The sequence below is a fragment of the Ctenopharyngodon idella genome, chromosome 18 (genome assembly GCF_019924925.1).
Source record: "Ctenopharyngodon idella isolate HZGC_01 chromosome 18, HZGC01, whole genome shotgun sequence".
NCBI classification, from domain to species: domain Eukaryota; kingdom Metazoa; phylum Chordata; class Actinopteri; order Cypriniformes; family Xenocyprididae; genus Ctenopharyngodon; species Ctenopharyngodon idella.
In genome coordinates this window covers 20,222,654-20,244,659 of record NC_067237.1, presented here as the reverse complement: position 1 = coordinate 20,244,659, position 22,006 = coordinate 20,222,654, and the positions used below count along the sequence as shown (strand labels likewise).

The following is a 22,006-nucleotide window of genomic DNA, read 5'->3' as shown; positions in this document are numbered from 1 at the left end:
GATTTTCCAGCATCCAGTCAGACTATTAGCATTCCAGGATCTTCTCCCTATCCCTGAATGTTTGTTCTCCAAAACATTTGCAGGCTGAGAGCAGAGAGGCTCATGTTTTATTAATGACACATTAGGAGTAACACCAATCGGCTAATATAAATTTGCATATTTATTAAAAAGAAGACATTTGTGATTAATGGGATTTTGCTATGCTACATGGAAATGAGGTGAAAACTGTTGGTGAGTAAATCCCTGATCTTGGCTTTCAGATGTGGCCCTGCATTGCTCTTACGGTTTCAGTAAGCTACATTTCTTCTACATTCATAATATGAGTGTTTAGTCAACGCTGATGCCTTACTAATTCAACTGGTCCTTCAGAACAATATAAATAGGGGTGCAACAATATATTGTGCACAATGCAGCAATATGTATTGTGGATAGTGACAATATGCATTGTGTATAGTTCACCCAAAATGAAAGAATCAAATATGGTAATGCCACAACATGTTAATTATTATTGATAAATTAAAAAATAACTTTTTTTTTTTTTTTTTAATGTATGTAATGTCAGGGGCAGAGTGTCTAACATAATTCTGTATGTTTTAGCTAATCAGAATCTTGAATATTTCTATTCTGGTGCCACCATTGCCCTGTGCATGGGGAAGAAGGACGAAGTCCAAACCTATTCAAGTCCACCCCTAATGTAATAGCAAATTTAGCATTTTAATGAGCAATACTTCTTGTTAACCGTTTATCATATGTTTTAGAAGTAATCATTTTTAAATATCTTTCCATTTTAACTCTTTATTTTGGTTTTGTTTAAAGTATCGTGAGAGTATCGTATTATGAGATCAGTATCGTGTGTAGTACTGAATCGTGACATGAGTGTATTGTTACACCCTTGTATATCATAAAATCGCTATGCAGGTAAAAACAGTTAATGCATTCACTATGTGCCATCTCCAGCGATTCCTGTAAATAAAGACATTCTCACCTGTTCATTATACAGCCGGTAAGTATTCCACCCATGCTTCAAATACTGCAAGAATATCAGCAGATTTAGTCTGTGGTGTATTAGACTGCAGATCCCAAGTGGGCTGAGAGAAAGACAGAAGTTGGAGTGGGTTTAGAGGGCCTGTCTGCCATCGATTCAAATATGTCCTATAAAAGAGTAAAAACAGAGAGGGGGGGGAAGAAAAAACAGAATAAGAAATTGTCTTGACGACAAGGACATTGTCAGATAAGTGGAGAAGGGCAGTCAGAGAGCTATTTAGAGCGCCGGTAAATGGCCTTTTTACCATTCCGGCTCCCCCTCTCCGCTCCCTCCTCCTCTGTTTGGGGATGGCATTAGAGACTGGAGACTGACATACATTTTTTATAGCTTCATAAAGTCGTCCAATGACCAGGTCACCCTTCTCATAACTAGGGAGCAGAACGCTTGAAAAAAGCCATTCATCACTGTGAAAGGGCCTGCTTGTCCAAGCGCCTTCAAACATGCACAGAGTCTGGCGAGAGACGCTCAGCGCAAATGCTAACGTACTTCTGCCGCTAATGCCAGATGACCTTCTCACATCTATTAGCAGGCTGGCTGACGCAGAGGGCAGACACGTGCCCTGCTTGTCTCCTGCTAAAATCTCAACCGCAAAGATTACAAATACCACGCGTGATTCCACATATCAGCATAAGCGTTGAGAGGAAAGGTACACTGAAAAAAATTGCTGTAGAAACAACTTTCATTCCATTTCACAATTAAATACAAAGAAATGGAAAGCAACACACTGAATTAAAAGTGAAATTTTGAAGTAGAAAAACTGGTGTTTTTGTTTTGTTTTGTTTTGTTTTTTGTTTGGCTATTTTTGCCTTTATTGTGATAGGATAGTATAGAGTGGACAGGAAGCGAGGTGGCAGAGAGGTAGGGGGACGGGAAAGGTCCGCGAGCCGGGTCACCCAAAGCGTAACAACGCTTCATATCAGTGTTCTGCTCACGAGGCTATCGGTGCCTACTTGAAGTGGTTTTTAAAAAAATTCTAAAGAAATACACCGAAACAAATGAATACACAAGTATGGAGATGTGTCTTTCTGTTTGACGATTTATTTGGATTTTTAGGGGAAGAGCATGACGTGCCTTTTAAGTATGTCCCCTTTGATTTGGCAAGCCAGAAGGACCTCCAGTACAGAATTGGAACGCCCCTCGCAGAGAAACCATCACACCACCGCAGCCCATTAGTGGGCAATTAGTGACAGCTGGTGGGTTGTCAGGCTGGTAATGGGCTCAAAAGGAATACCCGAGGAATACAGAAAACAATAGAGGGAACATGGCGAGAAAGAGAAACGGGAGTATTTAAGAAACGGATTATATTCAAAACGTGCGCAACGTATATTGTGCTGCCTTTTTTATTTTTCTGCACTAGGGGATCCATAGCAGACAAATGTTTTAATTTAGTCGCTGAGGCAGAAAGTGTTTCCAATAATCATGCTGTCACAACACCCAGACGTGAGTGTCCAATCCTGCCAGACTCCCAAAATGTGTAATTATCAGCTCAAAATGATCATGTATAAGATGCCTTATGCTACGGTATTCATTCCAAACAGAGTTGTGTGGGAGTGGGGAGTGAATACGGCGCGCTTAAAGAGAGATCCACTTACTTGTGGTTATGTTAAGGTAAATTACCCGTCGGTAGAACAAAACAAGCACGCGACATGCACCTAGACCGTTTTCAAATGCAATACTCCCCTGGTTCATGAAAGGAAATAGGCTGCCGTTCTACGGCATTGTGTCCATCAGATCATTCAGCCTTTTTTGCCTGTTTTTCATTTCAAATGGTGTGGCTGAACTTTGAGAGGCCCAAGAGGCGGGCCGAGGGCGAGAGATATAAGTCCTTTAATAATTTATTTAAGAGGCCAGAAAAAAGCCAGCCAAGGGGAACAAATAGTGTTTCTCCCAGAACCAGGACCCCTCTGACCCCGGTGTGACGTACCTGCAGCGGCCCCGGCCCCATCACATTAGCGAAATTCTTATTTGATGGCATTTTAATATTCTGCCTTGATGACTTTTTAGCAACATTTACTTTCGGCGGTCTCTGGCGCTTCCCCCGGAGGAAATGAAACATGTCAAAACCCATTACGAAAAAATCAAAATTTAAATACCTCGGCCGTGTTAGTAGTAATACACACAATCCCTGCCGCTCAGAGGCAGGGGCGCACAAACACTCATCTGCTTGCCGGCTCGTAATGAGTCTGTTTGATGGGGAAGCGATTTGTGGGTCACCAAGCATACGTTACAGATCCAATTTAACCCTTGATTGCTTGTACTCTGGAGGGATGGGGGAAATGTGTTATTGAAATTTAATACCAGATCATTTCTGTTTTTTCTTTGCCATCCCCCCGCCCTCTCCTCCCGCGTTGGCACAAAGGTGTGCTAATACGCCTCCCAGTGCAGTGTGGTATTGGCGGAGGAGGCTGAGATGCAATGAGGGAGAAGTAAAAGTGCGGCCGACGGAGAGAAACAAAGACAATTTTATGCATGAACGCTAGGCCAGCCTCCTCCCGGGGTCTTGCTAAACACCAATCCAATTAGCCCCCGAAGACGCCACAATGGTTTCCGACTCAATTGAGTTTTGGCTTTTCCATCATGTGATTTATGACTTTTACAATGCTGTTATTTCTATGGCGATGTGATCCACGCGCGAGGCTTATACGACAGATATGCCGCGTAGCAATTTCACAGACATGCGGATTGCTGCGGGAACAGACAGATAGGATGCTGTAATGTGGCAGCATGCAAATGTCTGCTGGTTAGTCTTTAAGTGAAAAGAGAGAGCAGAATGAGAGATACAAAGTCTGGGCTTTTTATGTTCAGACCCTGTGTGACATCTGACAGGATGTGAGGGTGACAGCAGACAACAATGAGAGGAAGCAGTGGTGTTATTAAGTGAGCCTATGTCAAGGGCAAAGAAAGTCAAGCGTTGCTTGACAACGCAACTAGAAAGTACCTATTGTATCCGTTAGTTCTTCTTCTTCTACTGCTGTTGAAGTCTATGGCCGCCCAACCGTTCGCTGGACAATTATGAAATTCGGCACCCAGATAGAGGAGTCTGAACATTAACCAGAGCAATTTTGGAGTATCTAACTTAGGGCTGGGTGATATGGCAAAAAAAAAAAAAAAAAAAAAAAAAACATTTTTCAGAACGATTGACCGATTCATGATTTCGATTTCAATTTCAATTTTTTTATTTATTTTTTTTTTTTTACTGTTTAACTAGTCAACTTAAAAACTTAACTACAATATGATTTAAGTAACATTCTCTTTATTAACAATCTGGTTAAAAAAAAGTTCCATTCCAAGTGCACCACAGACGAAGTGATCAACATGGTGTAATGTAAAACAATTTGTTAAATATCTTTGCAGAAAATATGCCTGAAATATGAAGGCAAATGTTGTACAAACTTATCTTAAACACATCCTATATGCTCAGAAATAATATAAAATAAGAAAATGCTAAATATTTCTTAGCCAAAAAGTAATAGCAATAAATAACACCAGTAATAGGCTATTATTAACAGCAAATGCTTTAAAACAGCAGCTTTCAGCCTGTCACCATCATGCAAACATGAAATATCAAACATACAGTAGTAACGTTAGTCCTTTACAGGTTTTTGCATTCCACTGCGCTATCTGTCCTATTGTTTTTATGTTTGGCGGACATTTTTAGGTGTTGCACTTGGGTCTTGTGTCTTTTGCAGCGTCTCACCCATGAAACCCATTTTTCTCGTTCCTCTGCCTGCGTCATTTTTATAACGCATTTCTGAATGAACAGCCGCTTAACTAGTGATGTGTTCTACGTTCATAGAGCGTCACATGAGAGCGGTTAATCAGGCGCGCCGGCGCCATCATGAGGTTGGATCATTTTCTTCTCCTAATACGGATTTCATTGCTGTATTGTCAGCATGTCTAATTGTAACGCTTGCTAACATTTTTATTCAAAATCGTGATTTCTCGATTTAAAAAAAATAATAAAATCGAGGCAAAACATTACATTCGAATTAATCGAAAAAATCGGAAAAATCGCCCAGCCAAAACGTTATTAAAAGCTTTTTGATAAACCCAGCCATTCCTGAATAACGCGCAAACTAATTTGAAGAAGAGCACGCCAAATTGGAGGTGAAGCTATATCTCCGCAATGCTTTGGCGTATTGAGAAATATTATGGTACGCATCATCACAAGCATGACCTGAGGCTTCATGTACAGTTTCAGCACAGCACCACCTACTGGTCAGGAGATAATGAAAAATGGCTAATTTTGCTTATAACTTCTTTTATGCATGCATTAGTGTATCCTTACGAAACTCAGTATGTGTCATCAGGACCATGCCCCGGAGGTACTCAAAAAGTTTCTGAACAGCACCACCTTCTGGTCAAAATGTATATATATATATATTTTTTTTTTTTTTTTAAAGGATAATAGCTTTTGATTAACTGTGCCTATTTTAATGAAACTGGTCTTGATAGATTCTTTGATTCATACCGTGAATACCAATCATGCCATATTCGGTCAAACTTATTGTCTGGAATTTTGAATTTCTTTGAAAACCTACTTTTTTTTCAAACTCCTCCTAGACCATTTGTCCGATTTTCACCAAAATCAGCTCAGATCATCTTCAGACCATTCTGGCTAAAAGTTATTAAAAGCTATTTGACTGGACAAACCTTTCTTGAAGAACGCATCAACAAATTTGATGGCATGACTCCAAGCTGATTCTGAGGCTCTGCAATGCTTTGGCATATTGACACCAGACTTTCTATGTGTCACTGTCTCCTCACACTGACCACTCATCATCAATTTGGAAAAGTGCCACCTATTAGTCAAGGTGATAAGCAATTTAATCATATTACAAATGATTGTATTTGTGATTTTTCAGCCATTTTGACTAAAATAATCTAAAAATGTCTTTAATTACTCATTGTTGCAGTTGCTCTGAATTTATCGATGCATCCCGCCAAGCAAGCTGGGATATGAAAAAGCATTTAAAAAAAAAGCATGTGTAAAAATATTACACACATCAGTTTTAATAAAACAAACATACATGTTTTGAATAACAACACTACAACCTAACCATAACCCTAACCGAACAATAAAAGTTGAAGCAATGATGACAATAGCAAACTATGACAACAATAAGACGAAGAAGAAAACAAACTATTGTTTTTGAATGTAAACAATGAAAGAATAAAACGCATGCACACAACGCGATTAATCTTCTTTCCTGTGTCCTCCCTCTCTCTCTCTATTTCCTTTTTTTCCTGGAAGTTCTAAGCACATCTGTTCTTTTGAAAGCCTCTCTCAGTAAAACATCAAACACTAAGAACTGAGTTTTGTAGTGAGGGACTACAGAAAGTCGAGTCAGGAATATCTCTCTTGTTTCAGCATCCTTTCAGTCCTCTTTGATGATGAATCAAACAAAATGGAAAGTGTTCCTTTTTCCTACACCCAAACCTTCTTTCCTCTGACAAACCTTTTTGTCTCAATTACTTGTTCGCTATTGTCTGTTTTTCCTCATACAATTCCATGTGTGCTGTCAGACCTTCCCGAAAATTTCTGTGATTTATGAAAAATCAAGCAAAACAACAGATTATGATAAAGAAGGCAAAGAGGAAAATGAGTATTCTGCAACACTTTACAAAAAGTTTCATAACAATAATAATAGTTGTTGTTCTTAACACAACTTGAAAATGTTAAAAATCGATAAATATATGTGGAAGTTAACCTTAACCTATTAATAATTCTGTAAAAGCACTGTTCTAAAAATCAAAGTCAGTAACTAATGTTAATGAATTTAACCTTATTGTAAAGTTTTACAGCATAATCTTTCCCTAGTAATCATATTTTATTAAGTTTGCTTGCAGTGTACTGTACTCCGCTAATAACTTGCCGACCTTAGCATTATTATTTATAAATAACAACATTATCACAATGTTTTTTACTCCGCTATTTATTCCTTACTGCTCAGAAGTGGCTCTGAGAGGGAGCGAGCAGTATGCATGGTAGGGCGAGCTAAACAGTGGGGCCTCTAATTGAGAGCTCAAGTGAGGAGTCGGCGAGCTGGCTCACTTCATCCGAGTGTTTGTCATTAGACCTCTCCACTGAGAGAAAGTGTGCCCGTGCCGCGCTGTGGCGGCCCGCTCGTGTGTAACCAAGATTTATGCTAATGGGCCTCAGCATATGCTTATTCCACATATCTATATTAAAGTTAATAGACTGTTACATTGCTTCTTAACCCCAGCCTCCATACATGATTACCTTTTCCGATTTCTTTGCAAAACGGCATATAAACACGGGGCAGGGATTTTTGTCAACGTGTCAGTGGGTTTGTTTCCGGTAGCAGCCCAAGGCTCCCATAATTGTGGTTGGGGACTCCGTCATAAACGGCCGCCTAAAGAGCAGGGCAAGCCATCTCTTGAATGTTGTAATGTTCCCTGCTGCTGAACAGTCCACTGGATTTATCACCCTACTACTGGGAGTCTGCACTGCTTACACACCAGTACGGCCTGCTTGTAATAGGAACAGATCCTCATGTTACGATGGTTAGAAATTGTTCATCCACTCAAAGCCAAAGGGAAAAATAAATAAATAATTGAATAATAATCAAGCACAGGTAAAAAAAATGGACTATAATATAATACAAAATAACTGCTTGCAAAAATTATTCCATGTTTAGTTTGTATGGAAATGGTATAAATGCAGAGGATGAAATAAAGGGTAATGTGTTTTTATTTGTGTTTTTTGTGTGATTGGTACCAATTAATAATTTTGTTGACCTCAATATAAAATTATTAATTAATATAATTCAATAGCAATTTCTAGTTATGATTCCCAGATAATCCTGATTAAATATTTTAGTCGAACGAACTAAAAAACTAGTTGAATGAACGAATTTTTTAAGTTGGAGTCAAGTTTGGGTCAACTAAATAAATAAAATATCAATTCAAGTAACACTTTGAAGAGGGAAATTGAGTGAACATAAAAAAATCTGTGGAACTAGTTACTAAATAATAATTAGTTGAAACCACTTTTAATTTTTTACAGTTAAATTAAATTTATTTTGAATGGCCATCAATGGAGAAAAATGCTTTTGGCAGCCAAATAAATAGTGTAACTATGGTATCCTGAGACAAATTTCAGGCCAGGGGTTTAATACTCAACCAGGCCACTCCATAAAAACAACACATTTTGTAATTACTAAGGATCTACCGTAAATAAAATAAATGAAAAAATAAAATAAAAAATAAAATAAAATAAATAAAACTAATAATATAAAATAAAAAATAAAATAAAATAACATAACATTACAAAATAAAATAAAATAAAACTAATAATATAAAAATTAAATTAAATTAAATTAAATTAAATTTGGGGACAATGATACTTTTATGCATTTATATTGTTCTTAACTTTTAAATTGACCCCAGCTCCTTTCTATCTGACCTATACAGGGAAGAGGTGTGAGGGGCACTGAGAGGCACCTAAAACTGATAAATAAGCGAGAATAACTCAAATTATTTTATTTTATTTAATCAATTTATATAATTATTTAGCACCACTGACCCACCTGAATCCTCTCCGTAAACAGATAAAAGTGCATCCAACAACTTACAGTACAATGCATCATTTGATGAATTACTGCTGAAAATGTACACAGCGGTAATAGCGCAACATTAATTGCGCCAGACAAATAATCGCTGACTTTTGTGAATAATAATCTTAATCCATAATAGTACTAATTTACATAAAAAGGATGCTTGTTTGCTATATGACTTACTTTCTTTTGTGTAACACAAAAGTGTTGTTCTCAGTGTTGTTTTGTCCATACAATAAAAGTCAGTGGGGTACAATGTTGTTTTGGACCCTGTTGACTTTCATTACATGGACAAAACCAGTTTAAAATACTTGTTTTAGTACTCAACAGAAGATAGAAAGTCATACAGGTTGCCATGCAAACATGAAAGTAAGTAAATGATGACAGAATTTTCAGGTTTGAGTGAACTTTAACATATTGTCTGATTAAGTGAGAAATACCCAGCGAGGTAACAGGGAGAACACTAGCGGTCTTGTGAAGGACAGTAGGGCACTAGTTTCCCCTTCTGTTGAACAAAGCCCCTGGAACAAGTGGTGGCAGTTCCAGGAGCCAATCTCCTTCAGCCTCCCTCCTCCCCCCATTACAATCCACTTTGCCAGGCTCTTGACTTACAAATTGCTGCTTTAGACTTGGTTTCATTGTAACAGCTTTCTTGGGAGAGAGAGAGAAAAAACAAGCACAGAAAGGACACTTATTTCTCGGTGCACTACAGTATCGCAGGGTCTCAGTGAACAGTCAGCGTATTGTTTCGGCCTGTCCCTCAGAGAGACTGGCCACAGTGCTGTCAATAAGCTCCCTCTCTGTTCGCTTCCCTCCCCATCTTTTCTACTCATCTACTTGGCTGGCATTCAAATAAAAGCCATGAAAAAGTAAAATGCTTAGGACATAAGCCCTTCAATGGCTCTGCTTAATTCCTTCTTTAATATGTCAGACAAAAATATCAGAGTTCTTTAGCATGCCAATGAGAGTGCTAAGAGAGAAGTGTTCCCAATGGAGCGAGAACAGGGAGAAGGGTGACTTGAGTCTGGTATAAAGCACTTCTGTGTGCTGTAGGGCTTCTGAGAGCGGGGGGGTGGGGGGTACCAGAAACAGAATAGGTGTGTGTGTTAGTGTGTATGTGTGTGTTCTGCTGGAGCTTCACTCCGCCAGCTTCGGCAGACGCAAACACTTGTGCACAAAGACACAAGCACTTGTCAAGACTTCAAAAAAACTCTGTATATATCTCATAGAAAGTCAAGGTTGAGTCATTGAAACAACTAAAAACCATTAACAACTTGAAATTTCAGAGACCGCCACCTGTTACGAGTGTAAAAACAATGCTTTATGAAATTCTGATTTAATTGAAAATGGTACAAGCCGCAGAAGTGCTACTACATTCAATAGCTGAAAAACATTAGCTAGATGAGTGCTAATATATTGACTTAATCACTATGTGTATGTGCGTGTTATATACTTCATTTAAGCATGTTATTTCCATAATTGTTCTATAAATTACATTTTCCACTACATTGGTTTCAGATGGATAATTAATTTTTGACTTTAGCCTTTTTTAATTTTGATTCTCATGCAGAGATTGCTGAATACCACATTGTTGTACTGTCTATCGCAATATCAGTCCACCTCAGCTAAAGACGCTTGAGAGTTTGCCCTGACCTCTTCGATCCAAGTCTGATAAACAAATTACATTACTTTGAGATGACGCTCGAAATGTCAGGTATCAGCCTTGCAGTGCAACTGACCGCAAAGCACCATGGGATTTGTGGTCATCAACTTGACTATTAGTTTCAGCCTCAAACGATTCCGCTAGGGTGAGTCTAAAGTCGCATATTGCTCACAAAACTGGAAAACACTTTCTCGATCTGGCAAACACTAAAATTATTGATTGGCCTTCCTATTCATCATTTTCATCAGTCAGTCAGGAAAAAAAAATTATGTATTATAAGTCCTCACTCAATAAACGCTCAAAAACTAGCAGTAAATTTTGTAATTTCATTGTAATTTCAATGACATTTTTAATCAAAATATCTGTTGGTCTAAAACCAGGGTTGTGCATCATTCAGAAATGAACAGAGAAATTTCAATTCAGTTTGAATGTGAATTGATTTGAACCGAGGCAGCGAACAGCAAATTTAAATTTGAGAAAGTAGAATTAAAATGAACTGAAATGCTTTTTTTTTTTTAAACTGCAATACTTCAAGTGTAATTTTTAACTAAAAAGAACATTTAAATGATGACCTGACTACAAAACCTTTTAAATGCGTCTCAATGACTAGGCTGCTTTAATTTGATCATAAATAGAGTAAAAACAGTAATATTCTGAAATATTATTGCAATTTAAAGTAACTGTTTTCTATTTTTCTATATTTTAAAATGTAATTTATTTCTGTGATGCAAAGCTGATCTCAGCATCATTACTCCAGTCTTCAGTGTCACGTGATCCTTCAAAAATCAATCTAATATGCTGATTTGTTGCCCAAGAAACATTTCCTATTATTATGACAGTTGAAAATGGTTGTGCTGCTTAATATTTTTGTAGAAGCCATGATGCATTTTATTACAGGATTCTATGAGTTCAAAAGAACAGCATTTTGTTACTTTATGGTCAATTTTGACCATCCATGCTGCATTAATAACTTCTTACTGATGCTAAACTTTTGAACGGTAGTGTATTTCAGATAAACAGGACACATAAAAGCAAAACAAACTCCGGTTGGTCCCTTTATATGTCAGCCAGATGGTCTCTTCCTGTCTAAGTGGGCGGTTCTTGTGGAACAGACCTCATGTTGTTCAGCAAAGGTCTGGCAATGTGAGACTAGAAATATCCAATTGAGATCTTTATATAAAAAAATAAACAAAATATAAATAGAGAGAGACAGGGACATACAGAGAGACTGTCAAAAGTCTCTATGGCTCCATCTCTTTGCACAACAAGGGTTAATGACTGGCTGGACCGTTTCCTCAGCATTGCTCCATCCAGATGAAGCGTGACTGCTGCATTATCATTTCACACGGCAAAAACAGACGGCAACATATGCCCAGAACCATCCTTTAGTTTTGGACTCAAAAATATTCATCAAAAAGGCCCTGCTCTCCCATGAGCTTGCTGCCATATGCCAGCAGAAAATGTCACCAGTGAAAGACATATTAATTCACCAGTTTCAGAACTCCATCTGATATTCATGTCTCCCAAGTATTCTGACCCAGATTCACTCCTGTGGTGTTAGATCCTGTTCGGCACAGAATAAAAGACAGCTGTTATCATGCCCTCTCTTCTTTGTGTGAGTGTGGCACACAAGCATATGTGTACCTGTGTGGGTCTTTAATGGATGCACTAGGGTGCATTTTCATGTCACAAATAATGAAATTAAATTAAAACAAATAATAACCTTCCTCTTAGTACTGTAAATGTGTATTTGTCAGCCTATGCAAGCAGCCAGGAAAGCATATGGCCACTGCACTAACATGCATCCAGTTCGGCCTAGACATGATCAATCCAATCCGGACCCATGAACTGGGCTTTATTTAACAGGGTCTGCTCCACTTGCACACACATTAACCTTAATCAAAAGAAAATCTTTATCCAAAAGAACCCTCATAATCATTCATGTCCATGTGGCTTGTATGTCAATTACAGGTAAGCAGGTAGCTGCTTAAAAAAAAAAAACACACACACTATTAATAACTTGCAGTAATAAACTTGCCATTAAATCACTGAAATTTTCATTAAATCATCTAGTTCACTTCACAAAGGTAAACAGCACAGCTCATTAGAGGTAAGTATAGCTACCAAATTAGCTAAGATAAACTAAGGGCGCGTCTCAATCAGCTCCTTATTTTAGTAGTCAGGGCACTGATCAGGGGGTCAGCCATTATAAATGCTGTATCAATCGTAAAAACCTTCCAGTGCACTGAAAAGTCAGCCCCCTTAAAAGTCCCACAATTCACAGAGAAAACCAGGGAGCATCGATGCTCACTATGTTCCCTTAATGGAAGTTCTGAAGCGCGAAACATAAATCAGGTGAGCCAACTCTGGACACATAATGACACACAATAGATGTTTAAAAAAAAAAAAAACCTGTAACATATAAAGGGGCAGTTCACCCAAAAATTTAATTTCTGTCATTAATGGTGCCCTAGAATTGAAAATTGAATTTACCTTGGCATAGTTGAATAATAAGAGTTCTGTACATGGAAATGATATACCATGAGCCTCAAACACCCTTGTTTCCTCCTTCATATGTAAATCTTGTGTGTGAAAAACACCATGGAAAAACAGGCGAATCTCAACATAACACCGACTGTGACACAACAGTCGGGATCATTAATATGTACGCCCCCAACTTTTGCATATACCAGCCCATGTTCAAGGCAGTATTAATGTCGTGACAATAGCGAAAATGGCAGATGGATCGATAATAACTGTTCATGATCCATGATATCATGATATATTTAGTGATATTTGTAAATTGTCTTTCTAAATGTTTTGTTAGCATGCTGCTAATGTACTGTTAAATGTGGTTAAAGTTACCATTGTTTCTTACTGTATTCACGGAGATCAGAGCCATGTCGTTATTTTCATTTTTAACCTGAAAACGCTTGTAGTCTGTATAATTCATAAACGCATCTGCATTCTTATCGAGTCTCTCCAACTGTGCATAGCTTTAGCCCCGTTAGCCGTGCAACACTATCGAACTCATTCAGACATGCCATACTTACGTGATCTGATGCATCACAAACAGTTTGTAAAGATCCATTTTGAGAGTTATATTGTGAACTCCAGTATTGTTTATGCAATGTTTAATGGAGTCACGAGCTTGGGGGCGGGGAGCACGAGCATTTAAAGGTGTACACACCAAATCAGAGCATTTTTAATTCCACCCCAAAATAGGCAGTTAAAACATGGTATAATAAAAAATATATGGGGTATTTTGAGCTGAAACTTCACAGACACATTCTGGGGACACCTTAGACTTATATTACATCTTGTAAAATGCCAATTCTAGGGCACCTTTAATTACTCACCCTCATGTCATTCCAAACCCATAAGACCTTCGTTCATTTTCAGAACACAAATTAAGATATTTTTGATGAAATCTGAGAGCCGTTCTAACATAGAAACCTGCGCTGTCTATACAATGTAAACAGTGTAGGAGACTGACAGGGAAGAGACAAAATTGTTGAATAAAGTCGTTATTTTTGTTTTGTTTTTGCGCGCAAAGTCGTCAAGTCAACTATTTTAACGATGTCTTTACTACTTTTCTGGACCTTGAATGTGGTAATTACGTTGCTTTTTTTAATGGGGGATAAAAAAACCTCTCGGATTCAATCAAAAATATCTTAATTTGTGTTACGAAGATGAACGAAGGTCTTACAGATGTGGAACGACATGAGGGTGAGTAATTAATGACAGAAATTTCATTTTTGGTTGAACTAATCCTTTAAAGTATTTATCATAATATACTTTAAATAACATAAAAAAAATAAATGTCAGAAAATATCAGTTCTGCTGTTGTTCATAAATAACAGTAGTGACATTTTACAAGGAGGACGCTTTCATATCACCATCATTGTCCCAATGTGTAGTGAGCCAGGGGTCTTACAGTCCTTACCAGTGCCCAAATTTGTGTACACGATATACTGATTCACAACCTATGGAGCTAGAGAGCTGATTGAGACGCACCCTAAAACCAGAGAAAGCTAAAGCTAATTACACCACAAACTACATGACCAAAATCCTGCTACAAGTAAGCTATATAAATATTACATGTTAAAAATAGTCATCAGGAATTTTTGATCTAATATTTATTAATTAGAAGACAATAACACCTAAAAAAATAAAGAATTAAAACAGAAAAGCAACATACTATATTGACTGTTGTTGTATAAGGTATTAATATGTACCTTTTTGAGTAAAAAAGGTACAAAAATGTCCTTCTAAGGGTACTGCCCCACCAACAAGCTGTTGTACCCCTAAAGGTACAATTTTAAACCCTTTTTTTCCTGTGCATCTACAGTTGCTATGTAAATGAGGACATTCCATAGACTAGTTTTTAAGTACTATAACTTATCACCAAGTCAGCTAGTACTGTAATACTTTGATAAATATATCATTCTATACTGAATGGTACTTATATATTCATGGTACTTATATGTTACTTCAAGTGCATGAATGAGAGAACCAAACTATTCAGACTGAAGTGTTTGACGAATTCATAGAAAAGAACTGACTCAAAAGAGCAATTAATTTGCAAACAGGGCATCGTTAGTTCTGAGTCTAAACAGACAGAAAATGGACATGTAACCGGATTGCTGAAATATCAGAAGAAATAAAGCTGATTTAAGGATAATAGCTACACTAAACTTTACTACAGAGAAATGTAATAAATGTAATGGCTTCGCAACTAAAAACTAACATTTAAAAACTAGTGAATCTAACGTCTTACTACTGAGAAATGACGTTAAACTAATAGCTTCGCCATTTGCTGCTCACATTCAGTGTAGCCACACTGTTTTTCATGACCACTTTTTCTCGAGCCTTTGTTTTTAGTGTGATAATAGTAGTGTAATGGCAGGCAGTGAGAAAACAGCACTAAATCCCTTCCACGGGATTAGCTGGAGTTCCTGGGAGGGATGCATACTGGATGGGAGAGTACACGCAGGTTATTCATCCCATTTCAAATAGCACTGGCAGGAGCTGAGTAAATAATGCTGTTTGTTACAAAGTGCTGCTAACAGGCAGGACTGAAAACCTCTTGAATCAAAGGAAGCAGATAATGTCTTTCAGACAGCCGGGGTTTTGAGGGTTAGATTCAGTTCAGTGACTTCATCGCATGAAAAAGTATCTCTATTCATCGGCTCGCTTCGTTTTTTTTTCCCTTAGCTGCGCGTAACATAAAAATGTTCTGAATCAATCTCCGCATGACTCTGCTCCCCCCTGATGCCCACACACAAAAAAAGGGTCTTGTTTTGGGTGTCAGTAGGCTCATTGAGATTTCAGAGGGCCACCAGCTTTGCAAGGCCAAAGGGTCCTCCACAATCGACTTCATTAATCTAGCATTTCCGCAACCCAGCCATGAGTTGGCGTTATATGAACCTGCCTTTCAAAACCGAGGCGCAGTGAAAGCGGCTTGACCTAACACCCAGCTGAACTCTGCCTGAGCCAAAATCCCAAAGTTCACCCAGACAACAAAAAAGCCCTCTCTTTCTTTCCCCATGTAAAAACACAGATCACCCCATGAACCTGAGAGAGAGATGAGAGCGAGAGAACGAGAGACAGCGAGCTCCGGAAGACTGTTGTCGGAGTGTATTACGAACTGTCATACGACACCTGCCACTGTGTACGCTACCTTTCTCACCTCACCTGCTGGGCCGCATGCTTTGTGCTTGGCTCTTGCTAGCTTTCATACATAGTGCTTTCCGACTGGGAGAAATCCAACTGATCTCCAATAGAGGGATTAGAGTGTGCTGCCAAGCCATTACGTCATGTTTCGCCTGGTAAAAAGAGAGATCACAGTGACCTGCCAGAATGTGTCAAAGCATTTTTCAGTACACTCCAGGGGAAAAAACTAAATGCATTCGCACAAACAAAAGCATGTCAGATATTACAAGTCTCAGATGCATATTTGTTTATTATACCTTTCATAAATATGCCATCAACAAGGGCAAAGGAGGATAAGGGTCCGCACACTTCAACAGAAGATTTAAGAGGACATGCAAACAGGCTAAAAATACTTGGCAGCTCTTGTCTGACTGATTTCGTTTAGTTAAATGAGTGACGATAGAAGAGACACTCAGGGTCATGCCCAGGCAGCAACAGAACATCTTTTTCTTGCTAAATAATTAAATTGAAATGGAAGTGCTACAACCAGTTGCTGTGCTACTTATGTATTATTCAAGCATTATACTACACATTTTTATGTTTTTGAAAGAAGTCTCCTATGTTAACCAAAGCTGACTTTTTTTTTTTTATCAAAAATACAGTAAACAATAAACTGTAATTTTGTGAAATATTGGGTGTGCATTATTTTCTAATAATTCAATGGACCGGAGTCATTTATTTGGCTTATACTATGGTTACCACACCTCAAGACATTGTTCAGGTGTTGTATTTGAAGACATTTGTCAGGCTTTTGTCCTTAAAAACGCTCTTATGTGTTGGACTAATTTGTTGTGCACTACTTTAGCTGTATGTTTCCCTGAAAATAATTGCACACCTTAGAAAGTCCGTCAACCAATCAGGTTCAAGCATTCAACAGCCCCGTAGTATAAGACCTTATTAAACAGTTAGATGTCTCAGATCTTCTTGTTATGGATTGTTGGCTGTTCCAAGATCCAGACATAGAACAAAAAGTGACAGAGCTTTTGCAGTGAAGGCTCCAATGCTATGGAACAGCCTGCCAATGGATATTAGATCCACAGAATCCGTGTCTGTTTTTTATAGTCTCACTTAAAAACTTATTTGTATAAGCTTGCTTTTATTACATTGTAAAGTCTTTTTGTGTGTTTTGGATATTTTGTATTATTTTGTGTTTGTTTTATTACGTCTGCCTGATATTTTGTAAAGCTCTTCATGTTTTTTTTCCCTTCTGTAAAGTACTTTGTGCCATGTAGCTTTAAAAAGTTCATTATTATTATATTATATGCTGATTTCTTAACATTATCAATGTTGAAAACATGGTGATAAAATGTACTGATTACGTAATTAGCCAAATTGTCATTTTTGTTCTGTTTTACAGAATTTGTTTAATAACCTTTTGCAGATTCAGATTCTAATTCTGCTGTATCATTTTGCTGAATTTCAACTCACTAACCCTTCTTATCTTTCTCACAGATGCTTTCCTTTTTGCCACAGTGCCACACTTTGAGCCCGTTTAACCCCATTCCATCTGGCGATGCATTAGCACAAGCTATCACATCAGCCCACAGATAGTGAAGAGATCCTTCATAAATATTGTGTTTTCCCTTAGCGTCTAGTTCAGATTGTCTCTTTAATCAACCCATGGTTTCACATCTGGACCAGAGAGAGGAACCGAGCGTTGTGAGAGGTGCACGGTGGAAATGCCCACGTCTCATCTAGAGCTCTGAGGCCAAATATTACTGCATCACACCACAGGACACTTATCTCCTCATGCATCCCTCCCCTGAGAGGATTTTACACTCCAGCTAACAGCATGATTTGGAGGTATACCAAGCGCTCGACCTCGGGGTTACTGAAATCTACAACCGAGCAGGATAAGCATTCTCAGTTAGAAGAAAGAGAACGAGTGAGGGAGAGACCGAGAGACAAAGACCCTCTCTCTCCATCACACACACAAGCACGCACATCCTAATCTCTGTCATCTAAAGAGGATGATCTTATTTCAAGACCTATCTGAGAAACTATAGTACTTTATGCAACTTGTGTGGTCTCGAGGTCTTAAATATCTCCTCGCCACAAATTTGTAACAGAGGATGTGGACGATCAAGTGTCTTCTGATGTGATAGCTAACATCCAAACAAACCGAAGACTATACCTTTTAAGGCCGTATGTTTAAATGACGTAGAATGTTTGATGCATAATATTTGTTTCGGTATGACTGCATTTCATTAATCTGGGATTCCCCATTTGTCACTTTAATATTGTTCGTGTCTGTACTGGGCCAAAGGCCATTGTAATCTCACAAATGAGCAGAACACACTTGCTCTTAGTCAGCAAATCGCATTGTTTTCATCCCTCTTCCTGCACGATTTTTCGAAAGAGGTGTGAAAAGATCATTTAGTGCCTCAGAGGGGAGGCTTCCTCCAATATCCCCGCAACAACGCGCTCCGCCTGGCCGATTGTTCTTCGCGTGATCATATAAAAAGATTCGGGAAGTGTCACTGCTTTTTATATTGTTGTTGTTGTTGTGTTTTTCCTTTCCCGAACAATGGGCTTCCAGGACAGAGTCCCCTAACGGGCTGCCAGATCCCCGCTTACCGGGTCTCCAACTCCCATCCCGCCTCTGCTATCTTTCTCTCCCCATCTGGCCCAGGCCCACTTCCCCGGCCGGGATCCATTGTGTGATCCTAGGCAGCACGCGCAGGACCGAGGCTAGCCCAAACATATTCAATTCACTCTCTGGAGCATTGCCAACAGACTCTCCTAGAGGTGAAGTATGTGACACTATGGATAAATTATAAAGAAGTTTGGTAAAGCCGAACTAGTTGATTCAGGTTAACAATCTTGTGTGTGCAGACTCCAAGGAAGGGGGGCACAAAGGTTTATTAAAAGGTGCAGTAACATTAGAACATTTTCAGGGAAATTTCAGGGGAAAAGCTCCATTAACAGTAGCGTAGAGATGTAAGACGTCAAAGCTCACACAATTCCCGTTCACAAGGATTTTAATTGGAATGACTAGAGTTCACCGGCGAAATTTTGTCGAGTAATGGTCAAAGTGACTGCAGCTTTACCCTCACAGGCATTTGATGTCAATGAATTGGGTGTTTTTGGGACTTATGGTTTTGCAATCAAAGTTTGCCAGAATAGTGTTGTTCATTTTAAAGTGAAATTAATGGTTGTATCGAATACAGTTTTCCTTGTCATATTCAAAAGCTACTCTTTAACCTGTTGCATTTCATTACAAGTGTACATGTTTGCGTGTGTGACCTCTCACACCTTTTTTTATGCGTCCCTGGCGTTGTCTCTTTGGTGAACTGCCGTGTGTGATTTGTCACCCCCGCAGGAAGGAGGCCTGGAGTGTGTGCGCTGCGGACGCACCCCCTCTGGCCGAGGGAAGTGTTCCTGTGCGGCGGCCTCTTTGTGGCACGCTAATCGAGCTTTCCTGTCAGCCGGCAGAGTTGTCCCTATGCACACTGCACTACGTGAGACGGGTGGACTCCACCACTCCTCCGGGAAGTTCTGGGATCAGCAGATAACAGTACTGCTCCCACCTCTGACATGCCGCCACTGGGCAGCCCAGTTCTCTCTCTCTCTCTGTTTCTCTACAATCTGTGTGTTCTGTGTCTCTCTCTACCTTTTAGTGACCTTCACAAGCTCTTTCTCTATCTTTCCGTGCACTTCTTTATTCTTGCACTCCAGCTATCTCAATTGTCTTTCTACTGTAGGCCCATGTCAAAGTAACACCCCCCTCCATAGTCCACGCAGGGGTCATTGTAACCTCACAGTTTAGCTTCTCTGTCATTTTGCCCACACATACTGTTGAAGCATTGATTTTTGGATGGCATGCTCCATAAGCTTTTAATGAGATTTGCTTGCTGGGTTTTGTGAAGGGAAGCACATTGTCAAACATTATCACCACACAGAGGAAAGTACAAAAGGAAAATGGAATGTAATCCAAACTAAAACAACATTATATTATTATTATTATTATTAAATGTATTTATTTATTACGTTTTTTAATGAGGGATTTTCTTCTAAACATTTCTTGAAATCAGTAGTTGAAAACGTTGCAGAAAATTCTGATATTAAAATAGAACTAAACATTGTTTAGGTAGCAAACTTGTTTTAAAACAACACCAATGTCTGTGATAGCATCCTAAAATGTGAAAATGACTATAAAAACTATAGTTTCATTTAATTCAAATTTTACAGTTCAAATAATACAAAAAAAAAAAAAAAAAGTTTTATAAAATGATAAACCTTACATTTTAACCTAATAAATTATGTATGTTATATATAATCGCTCTGAACAAAAATGGCAGACAGGCTAAACGAAAAAGGAAATGACAGTAAGTGTCACTTATGAAAAAGCATAAATACAGCGGTTACCCCTGCACACTACTTTATTAGTCATCATACAGAGGAAAGATAAAAGAAGCTGCCATCAAAACTTTTCTCAAGACAGTCTCACTTCAGAAATAAATTCAAAAATGTTTGTAGGTATGAATTAAAGATTGAGAACCCAAAAATTGCAAACAGACAGTGCATTCCAACCCAAAGTAAAGTAATAATAAAAATAGCACTATATAGCAACAATGCTAGTACTACTAGTACTATTATACAAAAAAAAAAAAAAAAAAAAATCACTTTATTTTTATTGCATGATAAGCATGCAATTAATTGCATGTCAATACATGCTGAGACCCCAGAGTTAATTCAAAGACATGGCTTTACTTATTTCTATAATTCCTGTATTACTGAAATATCCCCTATTTTGCATTTTTTTTAAATAAAATTTACAATTATTAGAAATAAAAATGTCAATCAAACCCAGAAGGAAGGGATGATTCTCATTTTTCCATTTCTGCTTCAACTCACATGTGCCTCTCTCACCGTGAGGGCTGGATTATAGGGTGTTATGTCCGTGACAGATCTACACACCTTCCACATAGAGTCTTTTAGTTCGTCATCTCCATGTCTTCTGTGGAGTGCGAGACCAATGATTAGAAGAGACTACACATACTCCCCCTGGAGCTACTGAATCACCTCCACAGCCTGTCCTGTATGGCTCTATTCCAATCTAATCGGATTGCCGTACTGTCCGTGAAAAGTGGCCTCTGAGGACCCCCCCATTCTCATACTCAAAGTCTTTTTTTAAAGCATCTCAATGGACACTTCTTTTTATCCCTTTAAATATTAAGGTTATTTGAGCATTCAAAGATTTGTCAGGAGGGATTCTTCAAGGACTTCACTCCTTGTGGTGAATCATCCAGGCTTTTTATGAGGATGAATATGAACAAAATGCAATCATATAAATAGCCATCATATGAACAGAGGCACTTAAACAGGAGACAAATATCTGTGGTTGCTAAGGAGAAAAAAAAAAAAAAAACATTGTATCTTCTGTCTATTCATTCAGTTGCAGACTGAAATAAGAGGCGACAATGGTTGAGCTCCTTTTCTGATGATGTGAGGTGCTTGTTTCCCGCTATAAAAGATTTGCTGATTGGATATGGTCTACAGTATTCTGCATGTGTCCAATAAGAGTTTTTGAGTGCACTCTGTGTATATCAGCTCACTGTAAACAGCCAAAGAATTTTTTTTTCATGGAGGCCACTTATGAAAAGACTTTTCTCCAGCACGTTTTTTTTTTTTTTTTTCCACTGTTGTTCAAAGCTGGTCATCTCTCCGTCTCTGAGGATCATTATATTCCTCTCCGTCTCACCACCCACCTTTATAAATGTCAGACAGGAATACATTTTATTTGAACTGATATCGCTTCTTGAAAAGGTACCGCAAAAGTTTTTCACCGTTGTGTCCGCTTCCACTAATATGATTTGTCGGGCAAATTGTATCATTAATCTGTTTCTTTTTGACAGCGTGAGTGAGGGGTGGTGGAAATAAGGACCCCAAGAGCAGAAAGGCCCTCTTTCTGTCGTCGGAGAGAGGTCGGTTTTGGCAGCACTCTTCCTTTAAGGTAAACATTTATTACTTCAGGGCTACCCGGCGAGCTGGAGGCAGTCA

At 38.4% G+C, this 22,006-nt stretch overlaps 1 long non-coding RNA gene across 1 annotated transcript in view; it reads right to left on the bottom strand.

The window, feature by feature from the left end:
- Nucleotides 1-995: 995 nt before the first annotated feature.
- LOC127500207 (uncharacterized) overlaps nt 996-22,006 on the bottom strand; it is a 71,444-nt gene continuing 50,433 nt past the window's right edge. The window contains exon 3 of the long non-coding RNA XR_007926280.1: nt 996-1,152. This is a non-coding gene — a long non-coding RNA (uncharacterized LOC127500207). The remainder of the gene's footprint in view (nt 1,153-22,006) is intronic.